This window comes from Emydura macquarii, unplaced genomic scaffold (assembly GCF_026122565.2).
Source record: "Emydura macquarii macquarii isolate MOO-44397 ecotype Brisbane River unplaced genomic scaffold, CSIRO-AGI_Emac_v2 contig_2636, whole genome shotgun sequence".
NCBI lineage: Eukaryota > Metazoa > Chordata > Testudines > Chelidae > Emydura > Emydura macquarii.
This window is the reverse complement of record NW_027132773.1, coordinates 40,964,435-40,981,208: the sequence shown is the minus strand read 5'-3', so window position 1 is coordinate 40,981,208 and position 16,774 is coordinate 40,964,435. Positions and strand designations below refer to the sequence as shown.

The window sequence follows — 16,774 nt, the reverse complement described above, 5'->3', positions numbered from 1 at the left end:
AAAAAGTAGACAGTAGTGTTAAGTATCTCTTTAGATGATTGTTAAATTTCCTGATAATCTTTGTAAAACAGCGAGAGTCCTGTGGCACCTTAAAAACTAACAAATTTATTTTGACATAAGCTTTCATGGGCAGAAACCCATCAGATAATCTTTGTGTTGCCTGTAAAAGAAAAGAAGAGGAGAGAGAGCTATCATGGCATAGCATAAAAAGACAGAATTGGTAATAAAAGAAGAAAACTACATGCAGTGAGAAACTGGTTTTATTTTAGTGCTATAGCAATTCACTTTAAAAGTAATTGCCAACCATTCTGATGGATAGGGATTTATTCTTAGTACTGATGAACCAAATTCATAGAAACATTATCATCTAAATTCCTATCTGCTCACTGGAATTTAATTAAAATTAAATTTTCAGCCATTGCTTTTGCCACCATTATCAAGGTCACATATAATTAAGCTCACCTGAAAACTTTTTTTCCTGGAAGACTAGAGACTTTCAGTTTTCTCATCTTCTTAGTTAAAATGAGAGGGGCATTAAACTCTGGTACCACTTCCTCTGAAGAACTTTTTTATCTTTTTTCCTGTACTGAGCAACCATTGAATTCAGGATCTGAATTAAAACTAACAGACAAAACCCATTGTAGCTTACATTAATACTGCTGAAAGATCACTTTGATCATAAAATAGACTCTAAAGTGGACATTTATGACCTCCCTTAATTGTGAGCAAAGCAAATGTTTCCTCAGCATTATTCAGTTTTTAGATCTTTAAGACTAGTTTTGAACTAATTCACTGTATTGTACTCATGTATCCCTCTTAAGGAGACACACACAGCATTTTTCTCTTGTAGAATTTTCTGAGCCTTACTAAGATTGTTGCCTGAAGTAGATATATGAGGGGTATTTTTAGGTTCACCTATTGCTCATGTAACCTTGCCTGTTTTTCACGGCACTGAATCATTTGGCATTTCCTCTTGTTAATCAAGAAGAGAAAGCATCATGTCCACAAGTGTTGATTCAATGTAGCTGGTTAGTGGGAGTGTTGCTTACCCTATTGCTCTCATTATGTGGCAACAGGTGTAGGCTTCCCAACTGGGCAGGTAAGCAGTAGGGAGATAACACCCCCCCCCCCCCAAAAAAAAAAAAAAAAAAAGATGCTAGAGAGGAGAGAGGTTGGGGTTGAGGGTGATAGCAGGGAAAGAAGGGAACTGAAGGAAAGATAGGAAAAGGAAAAACAAGGAAAGGATATTGAGAAATAAGAAATGGAAGAGGACAGAGAGCAAAGAAAATACATGCAATGCAAAAAAATATGTGGAGTTGTGTGCTGTTTACAATTTGGGGGTGAATTTGGTGATTGTGAGTTACTCTGAGATTTAAATTACCTCACTTAAATCTTCTGAGCACGTACAGCAAGAGCAGTGGCGATCCAATTTTCAATATAGCATGCCACCTGGAGTGTGTCTACCTCCTTTCAGTTAAGTTTCCTTGTCCATTCAATTGTTGGCTGATCTGATGGACAGCTCTCCATTAAGCACTAGAACCTCCAAGAGGCCACCAATAGCTATAAATTGGAAATCTCCCTTATTACCAATCCCTGAGTCTCAGTGTTTTCCTAATGTCTGTATAGCCTGCACTTTCTGAGAAGTTCAAGGCTGGAAGGGTCCATTGTGATCATCTAATCTGATCTCCTGTAGAGCAGATTTTTTTTAGAAAAACATCCAATCTTGATTTAAAAACTACAAGTGCTGGAATATTTACCACCACCCTTTGTAAAATGTTTGAATGGTTAATTACCCTTTGTTTAAAAACATACACCTTTCCAGCCTGAATTTATCTAGGTTTGACTTCCAGCCACTGGATCATGTATACCTTTCTCTGCTAAACTGAAGAGCCGGGTTTGTTCCCCAGTAGATATGTACAGACTGTAATCCAGTCATCTCCTAACCTTCTCATTGTTAACCTAAATATATTGAGTCTTTGAGTCGAGTTTGTCTAAAGAATAACTGTGTAAGGACCTGAGGTGCTGGCCTTTTGTTGTTTTACTCTTTTTCATTATTTATAACAATTTCCTGGAAGCATTAAACTTAAACCTGCTTTCTCATCTAAAAAATAAACTCCTCCATTACACATGCACACTGATTTGATATGGTCAATTCAAATGCTGGGCTGCTGGCATTTCCGCAATGGAGGAAAAAAAGATTGAAGCGTTTGGTGGGCGTGGGTGAGGGTAAGGGAAAAGGAGGTGCGGACATATCTACAATATTTTCTGGGCTGCCCAGCTATATCTAAGAAAAGGGACCCAGGTGAAATTGCAGGCAGCCATCCTCTTTGACAATATTTATGTTCAAGGCACTTATATATATATTTATACCATATGCAGACTGGTACTGAGTTCCTTCTTTATATGTGCAGATTAAAATGTGTAGCTATTCATCCTTGCTTCAACAGCTTGGCAAATATCTTTATTGTCCCATGGTTCTACTCCCTAGTTTGCTGTTTTTAACTAATTAAAACTGTGATAATATCATAAATTCTTTATTAGAGAGACAAGGTGAGTGAGGTAATATCTTTTGTTGGACCAACTTCTGTTGGTAAGAGAGACAAACTTTCATGCTTACACTGAGCTCTTCTTCAGGTCTGGCTTCTGTGTAGCGCAAAAGCTTGTCTTTCTCACCAACAGAAGTTGGTCCAATAAAAGATATTACCTCACCTACTTTGTCTCGCTAATATCCTGGGACTGACATGGCTACAACAACACCACATATGCAAATTATTTGACATGAGTAGGAATATTTATGAACTCCAATCTGTATTGATTTCATTCCAATAGATTGTAGCCACAGGTACCGTAGGCCTGAACAGTAAAAAGTAAACCTAAAACTTTTGTCATCTCGTTGTTGCCTGTTGTGACGCCTGTTGTGACACCTTCCTGCTCCTAGGGATGGAGAATGAGCGCCTCTTTTCAGCTGCAATCCCAAGTGGATCAGTGAGCTGGGGTATTACAAAAGTGCAGCTGCAGACTCTTCCCTAGAAGTTGAGGGCATAATTTCTCTGTAGACTAAGAGCATGATCTTTCTGAACTCTCCACCATCTGCGTGCCTAGAGCTGATGGGAACATGAGCATTTTATTTCTTTGTTGAAACATGTTATATCACTGTACATGTTTTGCATAACATACACTCCATTTTGGTCATTACATTTCCCAAGAAATTATAATAAGATCAACACAAGGGGCCTGCAGTAACCAACTGTGATGGTCCCAGAATATAGCAACTTCTTGCTGCCCTAAACATCTACTACAGCACTGAAAAACCAACTGCTGTTTATGTTCTAAGTACAGTATCATAGATGATGCAACCAAGATTGCCCAACCACATCATGAGATTGGATGATCTTGTCTGAGTGCTGGCTGGGCGTGGCCCCAGCCCCAGAGGGCCAGACCCCGGAGCGCCGGTTGAGTGTGGCCCCAGCCCTGAAGGGCCAGCCGAATGTGGCCCCACCCCTAGCATTGGTGAATTGGTGGCCCAAGCACCGATCCCAGATGCCCCAAATCCTGGACCAACACCTGGCCCGCCCTAGCCCCAGCCCCATCCCCAGCCTGCTTCAGGGGAGAGGTTGAGCAAGGGTGGGATTACCTGCTGCAGCACCCTCCTGCCTGGGCTGGGGCCATGGGGAAGAGTGGGATGCAGTAGGAAGGGATGAGGCCTCAGGGCAGAGAACAGTTGGGGCCAGGCCTGGCTGTTTGAGAAGGCTAAACCTTCCCAGGCCTATGATATCTGCCGCCCATGACCCTATGCCTAAGGGGTCTGTGAATGTATAAGTCATGGATCACTGTTTAATGCTGACAATGTGCTCAATAGTGTATAATCCATACTTTTCTATAGCACTCACTAGCTAATTATTTCTGGCAATTTATCTCTGAAGTAAGTAGGTAGATACTTAGTACTCTCTCCCTTTTGTTTATGGGAAAATAAAGACAAAGTGGTGAAATGAATTGTCCTAAGTCATACAGTGAGTCAGTGTCACATCTCAGAATAGACCCCATGTCTCCCACCTTCCAGTCCCATGCTCTAACAACTGGATTACTTGGCCTCTTAGTGCAGATGCTTTGATTCCTTCTTTATCTTTGCAAATGCCCTAATACCCTGGGTTGAAAGATCTTATATCGAGGTGAAATAGATGTAATTAAAACTTAAGCTGTAGATAGGAAAATGTAGTGATTACAGTTTCTTTAAACATGTAAAATAATGTTATTTCTGGAACTAGTTCCTAAAAAATCCTGCTGCAGTGTGATGCACAGTGCTGAAGAAGGCTCTCACTTAGTGGTTCTCAAACTTTTTGTGTTGGTGACCCCTTTCACACAGCAAACCTTGGAGTGTGACTGCCCCCTAAGAAATTAAAAAACACATTTTTATATTTAACACTATGTTAAATGCTAAAGTGAAACCCTATTGCTTAAAATGAATTTACTTTTTCTCACTGCTTTTGGCTGGGCTTGGGGCTCACAACTCTGCGGGTGGTGGGACTCGGGGTTGACAACCCCCTGCCTGGTTGGGGTCAGGGCTGCTGACAACCTCGTGCATGGCTGGGGTCAGGGCTCAACCCCCATATAATCATATCACAACCCCTTGAGGGGTCACAACCCCCAGTTTGAGAACCAGTGCACTAACTGCTTCATTTTGATTTTTATTCTGAAGCACAACTCGACATTTCATTGAAGTTCACACTGTTTTGATTGTACTTTGCACATCTCTCAAGCTTGACTAATATGACTGATTGTGCCAGAAAACAATTTAAATTAGTTTTGTGTTGTAACAGAAACCATCTGTCTTGATGTGTCGCTACCATAGCTAGTAACTTTGTCATGATAAAAGATAGTCATTAACAAATTAGTCTTTTTTAACTTCCCTTTGACACCCCCCCCTCCGCCCCAAATCTTGTTATTCCTGGTTTTGTTTTTGTTAATGAGAATATTCAAACAACAAGCTGTAACTAGGCTCGGCAGAATTCATTTTTTTAAAAAATTTGATTAAACATGAGCATCAATATTACTCGAGCATTCTTTTAGATTTTTATCAGTTTATGTTCAAAGTTGCACAATATTATGGATCTTAAGCATTTTTTCAATTTTTGTTAATTTTAAATGTTCAGTTTTGGAAAATTTATGGAGGGGTCAGACAATAATTATTTAACAATAGACAGTGTGATATTATCTGTAATAACCATTAAAACAAACTATTAACATTACATGTCAAAATATACACAGTATATATCATTAAATCAAACTCTAAGTTCTCAAGCAACATTTTCCTTATTTTGCCGGTCTGTAAATTTCAGTTATTATCTATAGAAATATTTTTGTTGATGTTTACTGACATTTACTGATAAAAATCCAATCTTTCCAAGCCTACCTGTAAGGAGTTACCTGTCCTCAAGAAAGAATGAATTGGATTACCTGTCATGTTTTACAATTAATTAAAGCAGTTACTGCTGATTTGGAAAATAAGTTTTCTATAAAGAAAGACAACCTCTGTATTACAGAAATTTCTAGCTATCTAGTGGTTTCCTCCATTAAATAATGTAAATATCAGTATTGGATTTATTTTATGGTGGAAAGTGTGTGTGTTTTCAAAAATATATAATTTCAGACGGTCATTTTAAGCCATTTAAATAAATGTCCCAGGGCTTTTAGGAAATATACATCCACAGGACAAAAATAATAATAATCATTTTGTTCCCTATAAAGTGCAAAAAGAAAACCTTAGTAATACTTAGCTTTTTGTAGTTGTGTGCTACAATACCAGTAGAGTTAACACACACCCAATGAGAGAGAGTCAGCTCTGACTATTATATCCTTGCCTGGCTGTGATTCCATGAGTCAATTGGTTTCTTTTAACCCAGAACCGACACCTTGAAATAGCCAGAAAATAATGCTTGGTGATGGTGATTCTATATATTAGGCTCAGACTTAGGGCCTCAATGGTTAGGCCCCTTTGAAGATCCCAGCCTAAGACTTATTTTATAATTGCTGTTAAAAGTAACACATATAGAAATCTAAATTTCATTTTCTATTTTCGTTCATAAATTGTATGATTTTTGTTCTGTCCAGATGAATCTTGTTCTTTCTGCTGAATGTCATCAAATTAATCCAGGTCTATTGAAACAGCAGTCTTATTTCCTAAAGTGAGAAAAAGAATCCTCTAACTCAAGCAGTTAAAACTGTGCAGTAATGGTTCAGATTTAATTTATCTCAAATGATTCAAGTCTGGGAAAACTATGTTGCTTTACTCATATCCAGATTTTCATATTTTATTCAAACAATTGCCAAGACCAAGCTATACTGCACACTGTCTTTTAGAGAAGGGTATTAATAAATGTGTTAGAGGGAAAACATAGCATTGTTTTTAGTAAGGCAGAAACAGCTTCCTGCCTACAAGAATCTAAACACTGAACGCATCAGACTGAAAAATTAAAATACGGGGGCAGTTGCGGTCTACATTAAAATGATAAAGAAATGTTTTGCTTCCTTTGTAAAATAAGAACAAGTCAATGCTTGTCCCAGTATGAAACATTTTTAACAAATCCTCAGGAAATGTTGTTTTTGCCTATTTTGTATACAAAGGGGTAGAGTTAGTTTACACTTAAGCTGACTTCTTCCTGAGTAACCCCCCCTCCGTACAGGCTCCTAACATCAGGAAGTCCATTGAGGGAAGGTTACAGCAATGCAAAGTAGCTGTCAAGGAACCTTATGGGAACCAACCCCACCCAAAAAGTAGGTGCTCTGAGCAAGGAAGAGATGTAGCTAGTTCAGCCAAGTTCAGCATTTCCCCTCAGTGTAGGTGTTGAGGTGACCTGGACAATACTGCTGCTTCCCCACCAGAGGAGAAGCCCAAGGGAAGGTAGGCAGCTCTCTGTCTCCATTTGCTGACTCCCTCCTATAACACAGACAGTCATAAGGAGGAATAATTTGAATCTATCTCTCTGTACTAGCCAGAGTGAATGTGGCCCCAAATGTCACCATTAATATTAGAAAGACAAGGTCAGTGAAGTAATACCTTTTATTGTAGGTGAGAGAGATGAGCTTTTGAGCCATAAGACCTCTTCTTCATCTCTCTCACCTACAGAAATTGGTCTAATAAAAGATATTACCTCACCCACCTTGTTTCTCTAGTGTACTGAACCGACATGGGTACAACTACACTGCCTACTATTAATATTTATCAGTATAACTTTGAGTCTTAGCATATATGGAACTCTGGGGTGGTCTAGATAATGCTGGAGGTCTGGACTAAAAAACTTCTCAAGGTTCTTCCAGTCCTATGATTCTATGATTTTTTAACTTATCTTCCTAATGACTGTCACTCAGCATTGCACAATTAGAAGCAGTATTTGTTTTCCCCACAAGTTTATCTGAAGTACAGATATCTTAATCTGATTTGATGGAATACTAAAGATTTTTAAATCTTCAGGACTTTCTCCTTCCTTCATCATTGAGCCCATTTGGACACTTGTGGATATTATGCCTTTGCTGGAAATATGCACAGTTTCTACTGGAGTCTTTGAGTTGATCCTGCCATATTGGCTTTATCCAAACATTATTAGGCAAGGTGTACTCTAGCATTTATGAACCCTAAATGATGCATTTTCCGACTTGTGTCATCAATTTTTGAAGAACTCTGAGGTGATTTCTTAAAACAAGTTACTGAGGGTTTTTCCATTATTTCCTTTGGGTTTTGATTATTATGAGTTATGTATTATATCATAACAACTGGTTGCCCCAGCTAGATTGGGACACCATTTTGCTACACACTGCTCAAAAATGGGAGAAAATCTGCCATCTGAATTACTGAATTATAATCACTCACTGCTTAATTTTTTTAAAGTGAAGACCTATTTGCAGTAGGGCATCAATAAATCCTTTTACAACTCCAGGTGAAAAGTAAAGGCTTTTCTTTCTAGTTTCCAGCTAGCTTTGTGTTCTGACATAGCTACTTTATAACTAGGATTATGTTCGTTTACAATTTACCATTTGTAAAAAAAAAAACATTCTAGAAAGGTAATTATTTCCCTTGTAATAAGTCTTGTCGGAACAATTACAGTCCTTTTTAAATATCTCAGTCACAATCATTAATGTTTACGTTTTAAGTTATCAGTCAAATTAATGGTGTGCTGGAGACAACTACAAACAGCTCTAAGCCCTAATTAGAAAGTTCATGTTTATTGAAGTTTAAAACTAGGGTAGGAAGCAATTTCCTAAAAGCTTTTGTTGAGAGAGAGAGAGCAGCAACAATAGTGGAATGAAAATACTGTGTGACCTTCATTTATGCTTCCGTTACCTAGTAGTGCTAAAAATTAAATATCTTCTGAATAGAGATTGAGCCAAATTTCCTTCTGTTGCATAAGGTACAACTCAATTTTTACGTTATTTAATATTGCAGTACTATAGTTCTTAGAGACTGGTATTAGCGTTGGGGCCCCACTGTGCTGGGCAATCCACCAAATAAAGTAAATGACAGCTCCTGACCCAAAGAGATGACAGTCTAAACCACAATGAGTTCAGTAGAGATGCACAGGTGTATGTGTCATTATTGGATTTAGAGTTGACCTCCCCATGAGTTTAATAAGGAACAAAGGAGTTTGCATCTCTGAGTCAATGTCTCAAGCTCCCTGCAGTCTCAAGAAGACAGTACTGCATTGATTCACTTTTGGAGGGTTTTCATCATAATCATGACAGCTGGAAACTTTACTTTTTTTAAATGAAAGCTGAGATTCCGCTAACTGGAACATATCCTGCAGGTAAATGCAACAAGCAAGGCTGGATCTGCCTATGGGTCATATGTTAGTCACCCTTGCTGTACGCAGCCTTTCAGCACTACCAGAGACTGTTTTTCTCTCTCTCTCTCATACACAGCCCCCGCCCTACCCCACCTTGGGCTGTGGCTTAAATCCACCATCTAGCCTTTATTAAATTACAGCTATTCTTTTTTATTTATTCTATTACAACTATTCTTGATTTTTTTTTGTATTGCTAAATTTTAGCTTTACAAAGGTTTACAAATACTTTACAGAGGCCAACATTGTAACATCTTACATGTAAAACAATAGAGGGAGGGAGAAATCAAGAGGTGTAACCCAGGGGAGAAATTTGAAAAAGAGATGGAGAGTCAATGAGGCAGACAGAAACTGTAAAGACTGTTATGAAAAGTGCTATAAAGGAGAAAGCTGTTTCATCAAGAGCAGCAGGGTTCCCTCTCAAATGATTTTCATTTTCTGACGCATCACTTCTATTAGAGCTGGTCTACACTAGAAAATAAAATCAGCTGAGCCACATTGTTCAGGGGGTTGAAAAATCCACACCATGAACAACATAGATAGTTAAACCAACGTGAGTCCCCATGTAGATAGCGCTAGATCAACGGAAGAATTCTTTCATTGATCTAGCTACTGCCCCTCAGGCAAGTAGGTTACCTGTGCCAATGGGAGACCCCCTCCCCTAGGCATAGGTGGTGTCAACATGGAAGCACTACAGCAGTGCCACTATAGCGTTTCAAGTGTAGACAAGACCTTAATCCCAAAAGTTATCTATGTTCCAAACACCTTGTTGTTGAAAATTACTTACATCCTCAATAAAGAATAATGAAGCAAAGGTTACAGGAAGAGTTATTTACATTGAAGGAATGAATCCTACAGCATTTAAAGTTTCCTGCATAAATATTTTTGTCTCTTTGTCACACTTTAAATTGTTCCAGATACTAGAGAGTTTAGGGGGGCCATAAAAGTATATGTATAGATTGATCACCTCTTACATTTAGGCCTTGTTAAGTCTAATGGTGCAATTACCTGAGATTGGTAGTGGTAGATGGGCAAATGAGGACTGTAGAGAGAGAGGAAAAATCTATGCATAATGGAGGATTTTTAAAACAAAGAACATGGTTTTGAAGTAGATCCTGAAGTTTATAAAATGTTTATTACAGAGTTTTTAAGGATTTGTCAAGCAGCTTTCAGAATGCTCTTATAGTGACTATATATTCTAGTTAGAATTCTCAAGTAACATCTAGTGTTGAATATGCCCAATATAAAATGATCAATGAATTGCCAACATTTTATGTCTTTTTTGCTCCTCTGAGTATTAAATACGTTTGTTAGGACTCATTGCCTTTTAATAATGTGCTTTGCTGCAGGCTGTATTTTAATAATAAATCCTTCTAAAAGCAAGGGAGAGTTTTGATGCTACTTTAGAATTTCTACATTCTGTTTTAAAAACCGAATTGTCAGTACTGTTGTTAGCTAAGAAAGGTATTAAAGGATTAGGATAATCATATACTGCTTTCAAAATGTTAACTGCATGCTACAACCTTTAGAATGGAAACTATGGTATAACATATTTGTTTAACAGACATTGTTTGTGATACAAACTAACATTGTAGACTAACAATGGTACCATTCATAAACCACTTTTTATCCTATATTTCACTAGGGTTACAGTTTTTTTAGCTTGGATTTATTGCAGTGAAATATAGCTAGGCCCACGGCAAATACATATATGTTAAATATCAGCTGTCCTTGACTGATGCTCAACCTAGTTTGGCTGATTTCTTACAGGTGCCCACCACAGATGGCTCCTGAGGAGAGATTTGAAGGAGGAGTAGGTAGTGGCATTATATATTAGTTCAGGGCATAAATTCTATACCTAAGAGTCAGCACAGAAAAAGGTGGTTTAAGAGGTGTTTGTGGGCAAATATGTATTAAAGACTAGACTAATTAGACAAATGGAGGGTGAGAGGGAATTGTGGTAGGGGGGCATGTGATAATTTGCTATTGTTTCTTATGTGACAGTTTCTAGTAATTCAAAAATTTGTTTATTTACACAGCCAAATTCTTGCATTGTTCACTCCATCCTGTACCACTCTGCCTGTCAGGAATCGGAGGAACACCTTGCATGCTAGGTGAATGGCCCTCAGCTCCTCCACGTTGATGTGCAAGCGCCTCTCCTCCCCCGATCAGAGCCCCTGAGTGCCTAGGTTGGTGCTGATGTGGGCTCCCAATCCTACGTCCGAGGCGTCGGAAATTAGGGTGACTGACGGGACCAGTTCCCTGAATAAAAAAATAAAAACAATAACATTCCATCCGCAACATCTCTGGCTTTTAAAATGGGAAACGATGAAAAGCCACTAACAACATTCAGGGTGGGGAAAATTATAAATTTCCTTACATTTATCTCTGTCATTTTGTCAGGAATGGCAGTTATCCTCTCCAATTTTGAATTTTTAAATAAGCTACAAACTGTTTAAATCCTTTTGTATATTTGTATTGTATTTCTTTACTAAATGGACTGTGCTACTAGCTTTTGAGAGGAGAAAGAAACTAGAAACAAAAATATATTAAAACACTATAAAAGGATATATTTTGCTCATTAAATTCACGGGTGAAACATGCAAAGAGAGCGGTTTTTAGTTTAACCGAGTGTATCTAAGTTTATAATCTGTGGGACCAAGTTCGTTCATGGTTAAAGTTTGCCATCATGATTGGTAGCTTCATCTAAAACAGACATATAATCATAAAAATGTAGGGCTGGAAGGGACCTCGAGAGGTCTTCAAGTCCAGCCCCTGAGCTGAAGCAGAAGCAAGTAAACCTAGACCATCCCTGGCAGGTGTTTGTCCAACCAATTCTTAAAAACCTCCAGGTGATGGAGATTCTACAACCTCCCTTGGAAACACATTTCAGAACTTAACTATTCTTATAGTTAGGAAGTTTTTCCTGATGTGTAACCTAAATCTCCCTTGCTACAGATTAAGCTTGTTGCTTCTTAAGAACATAAGAATGGCTATAGTGGTCTAGACCATTGGTCCATCTAGCCCAATATCTTGTCTTCGGTCAGGGGCCAATGCCAGATGCTTCAGAGGGAATGAACAGAACAAATTTTAAGTGATCTATCCCCCGTCATCCAAGCCCAGCTTCTGGCAGCCAGAGATTTGGGGACCCCCTGACCATCATGGCTAATAGCCATTGATGGACATTCTCTCTAGGAACTTCTCTAATTCTTTTTGAACCCAGTTATACTTTTGGGTTTACACAAGATCCCCTGGCAATAATTTCCACTTGGTGACTGTTTCAGAGGGATAGCCGTGTTTGTCTGTATACAGCAAAAACAACAAGAATCCTGTAGCACCCTAAAGACTAACACATTTCTGCAGCATAAGCTTTCATGGGATGCAACCTACTTTGTGGTTGACTGTGTTGTGTGAAGAAGTACATCCTTTTGTTTATCTTAAACCTGCTGCCTATTAATTTAATCAGGTGGTCCCTTGTTCGCATGTTATGTGATGGAGTAAATAACACTTCCCCATTCTCTTTCTCTATACCATTCATGATTATACAGTTGTCTCTTTTCTGAGCTGAACAGTCCCACTCTTTTTAATCTTTCCTCATACAGAAGCTGTTCCATACCTATAATAGTTTTTGTGCCATTCTCTGTACCTTTTCCAATTCTCATATATCGTTTTTTGCAATGGGGTAACCAGAACTGCACACTTTATTTGAGGCATGGGCATACCATAAGTATGTAATAACATAACAATATTTTCAGTCTTCTTATCTGTCTCTTTCTGAATGGCTCCTACTATTCTGTTAGCTTTTTTGACTGCCGCTACACATTGAGTGAATTTTTTCCGACAATTATCCACAATGACTCCATTCCTTCACACTTATCAATATTGACTTTTATCTGCCATTTTGTTGCCCAGTCACCCAGATTAGTGAGATTGCTTTGTAACTCTTTACAGTCAGCTTTGGACTTAACTATACTAAGTAATTTTGTGTTTTCTGAAAATTTTGCCACCTTACCTCACCCCCTTTTGCAGATCATTTATGAATATGTTGAACAGCACAGGTCCCAGTACAGATCCTTGGGGGACCCTGCTAGTTACTTCTCTCCTTTGTGAAAACAGACCATTCTTATCTCACCTTCAGGGGATATGGAGAATAATTGATTACTGTTCTCTTTTTAACATCCCTTAACATTATTTAAAGACTATTATCAAGTCATCCCTCAGGCTTCTTTTCTCAAGACCAAATGTGCACAGTTTTTTAACCTTTCCTCATAGGTCATGTTTTCTAAACCTTTTATAATTTGAAGTGTTCTTCTCTGGATTCTCTCTAGTTTGTTCACTACTTTCCTAAAATGTGGTGCTCTGAACTGGACATAGTACTCCAGCCTCACCAGTGCTGAATAGAGTGGGACAATTACCTCACATGTCTTATGATGCTCCTGTTAATATACTCCAGAACATCAATCTTTTTTGACACCACATCACATTTTTTTATTCAGATTCAATTTGTGATCCTCTGTAACCCCCAGATCCATTTCGGCAGTACTGCCACCTAGTCAGTTATTCTCCATTTTTGAAGCTTTGTTTTTTCCTTCCTAAGTTTATTATTTTGCATTTTTCTTTATTTTGTGTTTTGTATTGACTTTACATACTTCCAGTAATGGTCTCTTTCATAATGTATTTAATTAATGTCTTATATTTCCCAGCTAGTAAAGCAATGGGATTCATTGAAATGAAATGAAACTGAAACACAGCATAGGCCTCAAGCCAGGGAAAATAAGACCCGACATGGTTGCTAACACATGGATGCTCTACGGCACAGTTGTCTGACTCAGCCTGTGGAGAGGACCAAATTAATTTTTTAATTATGATCTGTGGGATGGATTTAGGAAGCCAGTGTCATCTAGTCCCCTTCATGCACAGTAGCTCTTCCACTTGCTCCAATGGGAGATTTGTAGAATATGGCCTAACATAGAAATTTATAGGACTCCATCCTGCAAGCTGTTCTGTTTGGCTTTAGGGGGACTCCACACTGGCACAGGTGTCATGTTGAGTAGCTTGTGAGATTCGCTCCTTAGTTAGTAAAGTAACTATTACATTAATCATCTACCAGGGAGGAGCAATTTAAGTTGTTTCGGCCTTTGATTATTTGGCCATTTCTACATACATTTACCTGCTTTGCACACACATTTGCAATAGTATCACAAATTAGGCACACAGCCTAACCTACTGACCCTAGAAATGCAGTCTTGGGTCTATGGTACAAGTCACATTTTTCTGAGAACTATCATGTCAGGCTGCCAGCAGGCTCAGGGAAAATGTGTTGGTATATGCCTCTGAAAAATTGCAATGTACAGTAAGTTCATTTGTCACAGAAGCCAGAAAAATCTCAGGTGGGTTGGTTATGGTCAGTTGTATGTTTCTACTACTCCACAAAAACAGAGGCTACTTCTCATTCAATGCTCTTTTCCCAAGGTCTCATCCCTCAGGTTAAGTACCTTTAGCTCTCACAGTTAGTGCTAATGGTGCTTTCTTTTTCCTTCTAAACTAAGCTAAATGTATACTTTTGCTACCTCATATGACAGCCCTTTAAAGAGCATGTTCCTGTTTTTGTATTCCTCCTCTTATGATGTTGCTCTTGACTTTTGTATTAGAAGGTTTGAAATCTAATTCATTTCTGTTAAATGAAGGCTCTTTTCCCATCATGGAGACTCATGAATGTTCCCTGCAAAAAGTCCCAGAGCTCAGTACTGCTCCTATTCATGTCCCTTGGTGTTCTTCCTTCGATTTCAGTGGCAGAAAGATCAGGCTACTAAAAGCCTGCTTGCCAACATTTTTAAAGATATAGTAGGCACCAATGGAGAGAAAATTGGGGAATGCCTTTAAAGAATATTGAAATGAATTAGAGTATCAGAGCATTTTTGAGGGATAGAGATGGGAAAATGACAATTTTTTTTCTTAAATAAAGTCTCTTTCAATAGGAATATTTGTCATGCATGTGAAATCAAATATTATACAGTTTCAGCCTTCTAAAATGTAAAAGTAATTGTTCTATCATAGTCACAAAATATCATCATGTGTCCAAATGTCAGTTGATGTTGGGAACAGAATGATTTTTTGAAAGGGAAATCTACATGGTCTTTCTGTGATTTGTTTGACTGCTTTTTCGATCAGATCGTTAAAACAAACATTTTTTCCATGCTACAGTATGTGCAGAGTACAATTTTGATAAGTTGCACTTTTGCTTGGAGGTTGGCAGTTCTTTTCTTGAAGGGTTTGAATATCAGAGCTGATCTTAATTTCAGTTATTGAATCTGTGCATAAAAAACAGAAGGTTGTGGGCATAATTTATTGTTTTACATATATATAAAACATTTGAAATTTACATTTTGATCAAAGTATCAGGTGCCTCTCCTCATATAGTGTTTTAAGGATTTGTGGTGCATTTATTGACATAAGGTGAAATTAAATGGCTGTTTTGAGGTGAGTGTAAACCAAGACTGCATTTCTAGGGTCAGGAACTCACGTCCACTACTAAATTAACTGATGTTAATGCTGTTTCCATAACGTGAATGATTCTAGCTTATGTCAGTAGGCAGACTACATCTGTTGTTCTATTACTGGCATTTTCCCAGGCTGCCAGAAAGCATATGCATCAGTGGGTATGTTCCATGCATTAGAGAGAACACGGAGAGCAAGAGCTGCAGGACCTTTACTCTTTACAGCCAATCAGAAAGGATGGTTAATTCCTATCACTAGCAGAATGTTTTTCTGCAGCTTCCCTTTAGCCCTCACTTCTCTGTGTTCTCATAATGAACGAGCAGGGTAGGGATGATCTGGTCCTGCACATAAAGCCTATGGTTTGAACAGAGTTTGGTAGCGCTCAAGTAATGGACTGAGTAGCTCAGCTGGGATAGCTGCAGAGCAGAGACCTGTATGGAAGTCCTGACCATCTGGGAAACCGGCACATAGGTACTTTGCATCTCTTGATAGGATGTTTGTTTGTTTTTTTGTAGAAGTCAGTTGCTTTTGGTTTTAAACTAAAACGTATAATTTATTTATAAGCTTTTGTGGAATTGGAACAAAAAAGTTTTGAAGTTGGTGAAAAACAGTGGGGGTAAAAAGACTATTGACTTGCTATTGACAGGGAAGTAGGAATAATTTTAGGGAAAAAAGTGTTTTATTTTATAACCATTTGCTGTTTGCATTGGCATTTGATGTGATGGAGATAATTAGACTGGGAAGAATATTTGCTCATGGTTGCACTGTTCTGTACACCGGATCAAAATACTTTCGTGAGAGAGTTCAGCTTCAACTGTCTTTTGTTTTGCATGCTTCGAGGCTGAATGTGTGATGCAACAAGTTAGAAATCAATCCAATTGTGATATTTCATCTCAGGGAAAATGTCTGTGAATGGCATGTTAATGATTTTCTATATTACCCCTCCCCCAGTTTAATTGTATTTTGGGGAAGTAGGAAATGTAGCTATTTGCAGACTTTTGTCTATAGTTACAAAACATGGTCTATCACTTAATTAATAGAGATGGAGGGAAATATTTCTGGAAATGTTTATTACATAAATTAGATTTTAATTTTTTAATAATGTTTTTAATAATGGAATATGATGCATATAATAACCAGCTGAGCAGTGCTACAGTGTCTGAGCTGGTTTAGTCTAAAGTAATGGTGAAATTGGCAGAGACAGTCTGTTCAACCTTATTCCTTCCTCCTACATGCAAGTTTGTAAGTTATTTTGAGATGCTATCGTCCTATTGCTTTCAGTGGTGGAAATGAAATAAGCACACTTGATGGCTATTATATATTTTCCACATGCAAGAATCATTTATGATGAATGTGTTACTGATTTATTCATTATTTTTGTCAGCATTAAGGACATTTGAGAGCATTTTAGTTAGTCTGTCTGCCTTTGGAGTTAAAGCTTTTCA

The 16,774-nt window shown here is 38.1% G+C and overlaps 1 protein-coding gene across 2 annotated transcripts in view; it reads left to right on the top strand.

Annotated features, from left to right (window-relative positions):
* Nucleotides 1–16,774, top strand: part of MAGI2 (membrane associated guanylate kinase, WW and PDZ domain containing 2) — a 1,036,622-nt gene that overhangs the window by 289,747 nt on the left and 730,101 nt on the right. The gene's annotated exons all lie outside the window — the stretch shown is intronic.